Raw genomic sequence first — 11,381 nt, 5'->3', positions numbered from 1 at the left:
CCTGTGTTTGTGCTCTGCTGTATCTGCATCAGTGCCTGCTGTGACTGCCCTTGCAGTGGATTCAATGGGGCTTGCTGTGGTTGCAAAGCCTGTTGTGTTTGTGTCACGTGTGGCTGATACACTGTCTGATATTGGGCAAACCCGTCCCTACTTTGTGGGATATATGCTGGAGGATAAGCAGTCCTCCCCCTCTTGAGAATTGCCCATTCTGGACAAACCCTTGGCTCCCACATGTTTGCACATGGTGCCCTGTCATTCTGCATGTCCAACACACAGGAGGGAATCTCCTAATTTGCCCTCCCTGCATGACTTGATTATCATTTTGCACATTCTGAAAACCACCTTGATTGTTCTGAAAATTTCCCTGATTATTCTGAAAGCCTTCTCTTCCGCGGAAGCCTCCCCTGCCTCTCGGCACAAATCCATTCCCTCAAAGGTCAGACTGCCGTTGGTTATTCACCTGCGGCATACCTGCAGTCGGTTGTAATCCTGGCCCTTCTCCGCTAGTTAACATTGCCCCTTCTATAGCATACTTCGACAGCTTCTTCTGAACTAACTTAGCTTCCTCGATCTTCCAAGTATCTTCTCTCTTTCGATTTTTCTCCTGTAACAATCGGAAATGATGCACAATGGTCAGCTGTACTTCTGTCAATGGCTTTGCCTCCATAACCACCAGTTTCTTGAGCTGTCTCTGTACCTGATCTGGCAATCCCTGACATAGAATATGATAGAATACAAGTATTTTCCCCACGGTGCGCGAGTTTCCAAAGACCACTGCTCTTGAAAATTCTGAATATAAGCAACCGGATCCTCACCTTCCTGCATCTTACGTGCCATTATAGTGTAGAGAAGGAGACTTCATCCTTCCATGTGACTGAAGACCACAAAATCGAGCCCTAGTGTATTTAAAATACTATTTATTAATAGACCTCTGACGTCTTCCTTGTCTTTGTCCATGCCTTCTGAACAGGAGCTCTGTTCCTTCACACGATTTGTATCCAATGTCTGCTCTGATAAGACCTTTGCTTCTTGGCTCTTCCAGTCTTGCCTTTCTTAGATTCACTTTGTAATTCACTTGTTTTCTAACTGTGACACACTGGAAAAGATTACTTCCTTCTTTAGCCCAGTTCTGTTATAGTACATAGTGGAAACATCCATTCTTTATTCACTTCTATATATATGTATATATTGGTGCATGCCACAATCTATTCACTACTTAGCTAGTCTCAAGGATACTTCATCTGCTTGTGTTTTTTTGCATCTGTACACGTGTAAATTGACTTGACAGTTTCATCAGTTCTGTGGCATATGTTTCTTCATCTTGATCCCAAGATGTCACTTATCTTCGATACTTTCTTGATGCCTTATAGAATATCTGCATTCTCTAGTCTCTGGCTGCACCATAGGCTCCGGTGTCCTTTCTTTAGGCAGGTCCAAGCCTGACCACCTCACTTCCTTGTCTATCTGAAAACACCCCTCGGGACCAGACGCACTAGCTCCCTCCTCCCCACAGAAAGTTTCCCTTTCTTCGTCTAACATATCCTGTCCCCAACTTGTATGACTGTCCTCCTTCTCATCTCTATTTAGAGTTAGCCTGTCCAAAGACAAGGATCTGTGCTCAAGGCTGAACAGGCGTCCCTCCTTGCCTCGTGACTGGGTACTTTCAGATCAATCGTCTTTCCCTTTATTTCTATATTCACCTTTTGTTCTCATTTCCTGATAAGCCTTCTCGATTCTGTCTCTGATGCTTCCTATCTCAAAGTCCTCCTCTAGATTTACTCTAGATGGTCCTGGCATAGTTTCTTGTGATGGGAGGAACTCCTCTATGTCCTCCCATGCCACTACTGGATTTGGTTCCATGAATTCCCTTTCAATACGATCAATGTCGCGTGTCCTCTGCCTTCTTTTTTGTTCCATTTCCTCATCAAATTCTCTATGTTTTTTTGCTTCCTCTCTAATTCTTTCCTGTTTCTGTCATTTTGCTTCCCTACTTTCATTTGCCCTACGCACCTCATCAACCCGTCTTTGTATTATTTCGTCTCTTAATTTCTGTTCTTCCTCTTCCTCCCTTTTTCTTTTCTAGCCTGTCTCGTTCTTCGATTGCTCTCTGCCTATTGTCATATTTTCTTTGTCCTTCCACTCTTTCTTCCTTTCTTAACTGCTCTTCCTGATACATTTATACTCGTCTTTGTCTACTCTTTCTTTTAGACTCATGTTCTTTCAATCGCTTCTCTTGACCCCTGTCTTTTTTATATTGCTTGTCTTGATCTTCCCCTTGCTGTACTTCCTTGATGCTCTTCCCATCAAGTTTGAGCAATATCTGACCGCCCATCCATTTGTTCTGTATGAGCTTTATCTCGTCAGCTTGGTCCTTTTTTCCTTTCCATCTCTTAATTTCTCATTCTATATCTAGAGTCATACTCAGCCATTCACTTCTCTCTTTGTCCCGTAAGACTTTAGAGATCACACCCCTTTCTGGAGTTTTTTCTGGACTCTCGTCACTACTATACGCAGGCTGCTCATGCGTCAGATTACTGTATCCTGCTGCTGCTTTAAGCTCCCTTAATGGATGCACTCCTATGTCTTTCGTACTAACACTATTAACTTCAGCCGTGTTAGGGGAGGCAGAAGGCTCAGCACCCCTCTCTTTACACTGGTTAAGCATCCAGTCTTCACGAGGCAGGTCTTGTCCTTCCTCCTGGTACATTTCCCAAAGCTCTAGGTTAGCTAACCTTTTTTCTAACTCCTTTCCCATGTACGCAGCGTGCAAGTATGTGGTCATGTGTTGCAAAACTGCTTTTGACAATGATCCCCCTTGTGGCCATGGCATGAACATTTTATCTGCCATGTCCTTAACCCATTCTGCACTATACTGCTTAAGCTCTTGTGCGTGTTTTGGCAGCTGTTTGCACAAGTGCATTAGCAGAGTAACATCCTCCATCATGACTAGTCACAATCAACTTTCAATACTTACCGTTATTTTAAACAGAAAATACTTTCAGAAAAATACAATATGAGCGTGCACCAATCATTGCAGCTCCAAACCTTTATGTCTCACTTTACTTCAATCTACCTGTTCAGTCAATACCTTTAACAACTAAATAAATAAATAATGTACTCTCAGCCACAATCGATTAGTTGTCACTCTTTGACATTGCATCATTTCCTAAACACACTACACATTCAATATACAGACATACTGGCTGGCCCCAACATATATCTCTGCCAACGCTCCTCGTGGCTACTCTTGCCCCTAAAATTACTCTGATCAGAGTGTGAATTGTTTTCTTTAAGAGATCTATCTGTTTGTAGCCTATATATATATATCGACTTGGATTTTAAAACAACTCCTTCTAGACGTCTCCGGACATAGGATTCTGGGCTTATCTTAAGGATCGCCCCTCATCCATATATCTTTACTTAACACTCTTCATCATTAACTAAATACCCCACCAACCCTCAGTTACATTCTCCCCATTATTACTTTCAACACTTAATACACAATCATTTTTTTTCGACCTTTCTCAATCTACTCACCATTTGCTTTTCAGCTCCTGACCCTCTGGATTGTCTCCCACTCAACCGGCCACCTTAGCCTTCGGTCCGCTCAGCTGCCTGTAGAAACCGGGAGGGGAATTCTGTGAAAGAGGGACCCATCCCACCTGCTTCGTTTGTCTTGCAAGATCTTGTTTCGGCCGCTATCCACAGGAAACCTTGCGGTCCTCCATCTGAATGGCGGAGGACATCAGATATTTTCGAGAACCTTATAAGCCTACTGGGTCAACGGATCTTTAACCACCCTCTCTCTGGTAGCACGTGAACCCATAGACCAAGGGCCCTTTAAGACAAGGTAGCAATACTTAGAGATGGATGGGGATGCAGAATGTACTCAAACATCAATAATCAAACCGACTCAGGAAGTTGGCAAAACTTTGTCTGTTTTATATGCAATTATCTAAAACAGGGAGTTACAACGGACATCAATGGACGTTCGCTCGATTTCTCTCAACGCATTCTATAAAAAACACAACTTTTAAAGTCAGAACTCATCATGAGTTATGTCAACCTGCGCAGAAAACTACTAAAACCTACTTGGGGATGTGATAGGCTTACAAGGAACATCTACGTATACGTTCTATTCTAATGGGGGATGTGATTGGGTCTCTAATATCAGGTGGACAACTAAGCCTTCCTCTAGTGCAAGTCATCTTTATCGTCACAAAATATACACCCTTATATGGCACCCTTGTACCCTACTGGAATATTCCACATGCTAGCAGCACGCAGGTTACCATTCCAGGTGCAGGGAGGGTTGGCATGATCATGCTTCCCCTCCCAATTAGCCCAACATCTACCATCACTCTTGCAGTCTTCCAGTCAATTAAGGCTTTGAACTTGGCCTTTCACAAGCTCTCTGTGCCTGAGAATAAAAGGGAGTATCTTCTTGGTTTCGGTGTAGCTCGACCCAATGTCTATTTTGATCTGACCATGTGAGTGCAGACCGTGTTTTCGAGCTCTTTGCTGCATTTAATACTATTAAATGATGAACTCTTGACGCCTTCAGTGTTTTTCCATTCCACCTCAAACAGAAGTTTGTTTCTTTCTCATGTTCATGTAACTACTGGATGGACAACTGAGCTCCCGGTGCCCTTGACTTCTTGGTGCTGGGCCAGCCAAGCCTTTCTTAAATTTCTCCTTCGCCATCAGCTATTTTCCAACTGCGCCACACTGAAACCCTTTTCTGTCACCTTGCTAAAGTGCATTGTGGAACATCCAGGTTCTATACATTCCTATGTATATATGTTGGTGCATCGCAGTAAACTATTCACTACGAAGTCAGCCATAAGATCACTTTGTCTACTTGCGTTACTGCATCTGTACAAGTGTAAACTGATTTAGGATTTTCTTCAGAGTTTCTTCAGCATGAGCATCTTCATCTTGAGCCCGAAATGTTTCTCATCTTTAACACCTCCTCTTCAGATCTTAGAGAAAGTTCATATTCTTTTGCCTCGTGTATCTTTTCTGGGTGCATCAGTTCGGCTTCATGTGACGTCACCAGTCTTCTTTCTCTCTTATTTTCGCTCTTCTTCCGGGACTTTGTCCAAAAGGCCATTATATCTTTGTGAATGCATATAGGGTTTTCTCAATGGATACCTTGTTTCAAGGATTCTTTGAGGTACAGTCACACTCACTGATACTGCACGTGTCGCAATTTCCGGTTCCCAACATATAGGCAACATGGGGGCGGAGCTTTTGGTGGGGTTACTTGACTTCTCCTCTACACTGGTATGTCAGGATATCTAAGAAGCCCGGCGAGATACCCCGAGCTTTCAATTTGCCCCACAAACAGCTTCTGTTCATGGTATCGAAGTCTTTATTAAAATCTATTAGGGCTATATATAGGGGAGGGTCACCCGAATGTCTTGCAGATTTACACCCAACAGCACAGCCCCCACAAACATCTTACTGTCTGCGACAAGGATGACGATTAGCAATAGTTATTCGGATCAGCATGATCGCCCCTCTTGCAAATCGGTATAACCACTGCAGACTTCCAACTATCCGGACATTGCCTCTTTTCATTGATATTTTCAAAGAGAGAGTGTAGTATTACAATTCAGGATTCCTCATCTGCTTTCAAGATCGAAAGGCCGTTTGGCCCGGCAGCTCTCGAACTTGATGAATGTTTTATTAGTTTCCCTACCACCACCGGAGTGACACATTTGGCCCGATGGCACATCTGGAAGTTGCCCTGCACTGTCTTGCAGACTTACACAGAACAATGATCTATAGTGTCTAGTCCATCGATCCTCCGACATACAGTTACTTTGAGTACTCCTTTGTGTCTCCCTTTCGCCATTTATTAGGGACCAGAAACATTCGCTCCCCCTGTTGTCGGAGTTTCAGGAACCTGTTGGCATTATTCGAATTCTGATATTTCGCTATTAATTAATGTATGTCCTTCAGAAAAGTAACTTATCAGAAATCCTTAGTCTCAGCTCTCTTAGATGTTTTGTCAAATTTCTTTTCAGAGCCAAGTGCCTTCATCGAAACAGAACTTATGGATTGATCTAATGGGTTTCCCTCCCACTTGGGGTTTGTCCAGATCCCAGGGGAAAGGCCTGGACTGTTCTGGCAAGCAAGCTTTTTTAACCTGTGCATCAGTTTTCTGAAATGCAAATTCTTTTAATTTTTCCCGAATTCTACTAGGCAATTTCCTGCTTGGTTGACAACGAGGTCTATCTGCTCTCCCCTTATTACCTGACACTCAACCCCCCCATCTGATAATCATTTTATGGAAATTTCTCTGCGACGGTTGGACACACATTCCTGAGCATTGATGAAACAGATCTCTTGATAGAATTATATAGTCAATGACTGACTTACCCTCAATTCCTACCCAGGAAGGGTGAAGCGAGGGGAGAAGGTGGTGATTGGGGAAAAGATGTGGTGGGTCGAGACAGGGGAGGCGAAGAGTGCTGAGAGATTGAGGGGGACCAGGTACGTTTCCTATGTGTGTGTGCATGTATGTTTGTCCGGTTATACAAATCCACACTGTTGAACCCACTTCTACCACATTTTGCATGAATTCCTCATTTGTCAGGGGCAAGATTGTAGTCTACGTTTGGATGCAAAAAGTTCACTCTGTAGACACCCTCATTTACTGATGCTCGCCCAGATTCACTACAGTAGGTAGTAGAAGGAAGCAAAATGTTCGATGTGTTGGTTATTCCTTTGAAATGTATTACTACTGAATACAGTTCAAAAGTGTTTATTAAGGCATTTTAAAGGGAATGAAAAAAAATCAACATTTTTTTATCACGCCACACCGAATACGGGAAATGGCAAGGTTACAGTTTACTTAAATTCATTCATGAGAAGAGAGCACAATTAATCAATCTTTCTTAGACATTTTATCAGATGTGATGAAGCCATTGAGTGATTGGAACTTGCCGCACAAAAAACGAACATCACTTGGAAAAGCTCCATCTGATGCAAAGCGAAAATCAATATAAAGAGTTTCTGAATCACAACAACAAACAGCAGCACAACTTGCAAACCAGAGGACAAGAGCAACTTTCTCCAGGGTTAAATGAGATGCCAGAGCAAACTGAAGCAAGACTTGCTGACATGAGGACAAGAGCAACATCCTCCAGGGCACATGAGACACCAGAGCAAACTGAAGAAAGACTTGCCAACAAGAGGACAAGAGGAACGTCCTCCAGGGCGCATTAGACACCACTCAATCAGGACACGGGCTACGCTGAGTAACCCAGCTAGTTTTAGATATTTTAGAGCTTCTGGAGGCAATAATTAATCCTCCAGACTGCCAGCCAGTAAGCCCCATGGTCGGCACTTCTTCCATTATGGTGAATCCATCAGATTTCAAATTGGTTCACATCCAGGTTTCCTGTAGTAAAATTAGATCAAAGGAGCCGAAGATTTCCTCACACATACTTTTGTTGGGTAAAACGTCTTTTGTTGGGTAAAACATCTATAACCCCTCATGTTCCAACTCAAGATGTTTAATTCAACATTTACTAAAACAATGCATGGTTTTGATCAAGTTTCTAGCAAAGTTCCATCAAAATTCCCAGCAGAAGAGCCTAAACTTTGCTCTTAGAGTCTCCCATGGCTCCATTCCACACTGCCTGAGAGGTCAAAGGTCTCACCGCCTGGGACCCCTTACACATTATTACTTCTGTCCAAACCTCCCGTCCATTCACTGTTTTTACTTTATCCTTCTGTTTGATAGTAGATATCCTAAAACTCTTTTCCAAGAACTTTTCCCCTACCGACAACATGGCATTCACCCCCAAACGACACTAAAGACCAACTTCAACTATATCTGTTGTGTTTTCAAATGGAAAGTGAATGCACTCTATGTCCTAAGAGGAAAATAAGAAAAGCTCTGGAATATCCTTTACTATTCTCAAAATGGATTGTCTATTTAATATTATTTGTTCTCCAGAGGTCAATAAATGTTCCAACCAACCATGAGGACGTACAAAGAAGGATTTTGAGAAGTCTTCACTGTCACTGAAGCATTCTCTTTGGTCTCCCCCTCCTGTATTTGGCCAATTATCTGAGACAGTGTTGGTAAATGCTGTTGGACAGGCAGATTCAGACTCAGACCTCGCTGATTTTGATCTGATACCTCTTTTAGATCTTGTGCGGAGGCTGAGACTCTCCTAGTTCAGTCGTTCTTTTAGGTTTCTTTTTCCACATCAAATAAATCAGGCTTGTTTTATCACTGGTAGGATAGAAGGCTCCCTGGGTCCGTTTAGTTGTCGGTTCCAAATGTTTTCAGTCTCCCTGGGTTTGCACACTGGCATAGCCTTTCTTCATTTGAGGAGCGGAATTAGCCTTTTGTTCCTTCTGATCTTTTTTCCTTGCCCCCCCCTGACTTTTTCTTTGCCAACTGGCTGGGGGCATAGGACTCCTTATTGATCTCATTTACCGGGGATGGGGGTAATAAGATCTTCCTTTATTGATATTATGTCATTGACTTCTTCCATTCGATTTCCAGCTTTCCTATGATTGTTAGATGCTTTGCCTCGGTCGCCTTCATTCTGACCAGGACCTTCAACACTCAGAACATGGTCTTCTACTGATCTAAAATCTTCTAATACGTCTAGAACTCTCATATACTTTCATGAGCCTCTTATATTTTGCAGCTGATTGTTATTTTTGTTCTTGTTCTTCTCCTTTCCCGTCCTTCTCTTCATTTTATCTATCATATTTACAGGGTCTAGCGAGACCATATCTGGTCTTATCTCACTCATCATTACTCCATTTTGGGCTTGTGCAGCATCGGGTTTAATCTGTTTCTGTATGCCGGACAATGGTGTTTGGACTCTGCCATCCAATCACCTGTCAGCTTCCGACGCTTGTGTCGGCCCCGATAATGGTTCCGGGGCAGTATCAGTTAACTCTCCACTCTGAATATCCCCCGGGCACACCATTGCCTTGCTCCTTGTTTCCATCAGTATCAGATGATTCATCAGTAGGCAGTGATGATTCAATTCTTCCAAAGCAACAGTGTTTTTTATTAAAATGGTATGATTTCTGTTTAGTTGTTTTCCCATCATATCATCTAAGATGCTGGTCATTAGCTTGATTTCGCTTATCTGTAACACTGATGCAGTAGGGTATCTTTAATATTTTCATAATGATTAAGAAAAGAGCTTAAGACCAAATTCAGGACATAGATTGAAGGTGCCATCAATTTCACCCTTTCATCCATTTATTTTAAAGTTTCATGCATAGCACCTCTTGAATCTCATATATATCTGCAGAGTCTACAAGTCCACACTGTGTCCTGCAAGTCGTGGTGCAGGATCCTGAACCATTGGGAGCTGTGTGAGGAATTCGACCATCTGCACAGGAAAAGTGCACTCGCCGGGACTTTTTTGTTTGTTTTAAAAAGAATGAATGATGGGGCCATTCACGCACACATTTTCCACCCTCACTGCACAGCAGAAAAATAGTCATGTACTCTGGGAGGACACAGCTTACCACCGCCCCCCTCCCCTGTCATGTGTAGCTGACACCTGTAATCCATGGGTACATCAAAGGCCTTTGGCCATGGGCAGCCTGATTACAATGTCAAGGCCCCATGGATTTGCATCTCCATTATGAAACCTTGCTGTTGGATGTGAATACTGAAGAATGTGAATTAGGGAAGGCTTGCGTGCAGGCATTGACAATGGAGACCAAATGCCAGAAACTGCTTTGTAATGCAATGTGTCAACTTGATACTAACACCCCTCCTTGGTATGAAAGGGCACTGAATATCCTGTCTGGAACCACTCCTTTCAGAGAAGTATGTGAATTGTAGGAGAAAAATGGCTGCCTACAACCTCCTACTTCAAAGGAGGCCCATGTTGTGATCAAGCGCTGCATAGGGCTCAGTTAATTAGGGACAAACTTTGATGTACAGCAGACAGGAAGATGGGTGGGACTTAGAAGTATATTATGTCATCCTTCCCCTGCCTATTGCCAAGTGCCCTGGTTCTGACCTGAACCATCACTGAAGATTGTTGGTGGGGATCCAGGATTGGTTGGTTCAATAAGATGGGCGTAGCCTACACCAATCACTGGGGCCCATTTGGCTTTAAAAGAGGACTGAACCCCTCACTGATCAGATCATCTCAAGACTTTGCAAGGAGTAAGAAGAAGGACTCATTTGGACCTGAGCTGAAGGTACATTCTACCTTACATGCTCTGCCAGTGAAGGAAGGCCAGGAGTTCCAAGAGAGAAGCAAGATCCCTCCCCTAGACAGCTCCCAGGGAACAGAGGGAGATACAGGACTCATAGGACCCATCCAGCAGCTCAGAACTGGTACCCAGCCAGCACACAGCGTGCCCTCTTAGGTTCTGACCGCAAGCCGCCTCAGTGGGACATGCCAGAGAGACTCTGAATAAAGGACAAGGCTTCTGCCTGCTAACACCCTCCTGTGCTTTGGGCCATCCGCCTTGAAAGGACTAGAGCCCTGCAGAGAAGCGAAGAGGAGTTCCACACAAGCATCATTCAGCGTCCATCTTTTTAAGGACAATTTTGAGACAGTCGAGTCCTCAAACTGCATCCAGCTGCACCACTGATTGTTGTCACGCCACAGTCGCCAGAGTCGTCCGAGATGCCTCGACCAGCATTCCAAATCTACCAACCAGCACAGAGACAATGATTCTTATGTGAAAACAAAATCAAAATATCGAGGCTGAGTACCCCAAAAGGAAATACACTGAACACGGGTTACAAATGAACATACAAAGATCTTTAATTTATACTGAATCAGTTACAAAGAACAGAACAAAATCAGATAGCTATCGGCCCTCAGTGCAACACAGCGAACTCCAGCGTGGTTCGGTGTATTCAGTGAGAGACGCTGTACATTAGAATTCATTGCTCTTTTATACCATTTGCGAACACGATGTCCAACCCTACTTCGGGTTAATATTCCTCTAATACATCACTGATCTAGGGTTCATGCCGAATTTGCATATCCACATATAACTAGTTTGCATTTAATACATACGTCAACAAGCCTACACGGCAACTGTGTATTCTGGGATTTCCCATGCAGGTCTTCTCAAACATTAATACAATGTAGTTAAACAAGTGTTCTAAGTTCAGTATTTGAATACATTGTTCTTAACATATGCTTGCGGATTAGTTTTATTGACTCGAGTAATCCTTTAAACACAGGTCAAAGAAGGACAAGGTCTCAGTTCACGACCTCAACAAGTGGCCTGCAGGCAAGTTACATATTAATTACACGCAGAGGTCAAGACGGCCATGTTGTATTTCGAAATGACATCGTTCACCATTTTAACTCACAGAGTGACTTTACAAAGAGGACCTAAAATGGCAGATTGAC

Source organism: Ambystoma mexicanum, chromosome 1q (assembly GCF_040938575.1).
Source record: "Ambystoma mexicanum isolate Mex_15411 chromosome 1q, UKY_AmexF1_1, whole genome shotgun sequence".
In the NCBI taxonomy this organism is placed as follows: domain Eukaryota; kingdom Metazoa; phylum Chordata; class Amphibia; order Caudata; family Ambystomatidae; genus Ambystoma; species Ambystoma mexicanum.
This window is presented reverse-complemented; position numbering follows the sequence as displayed.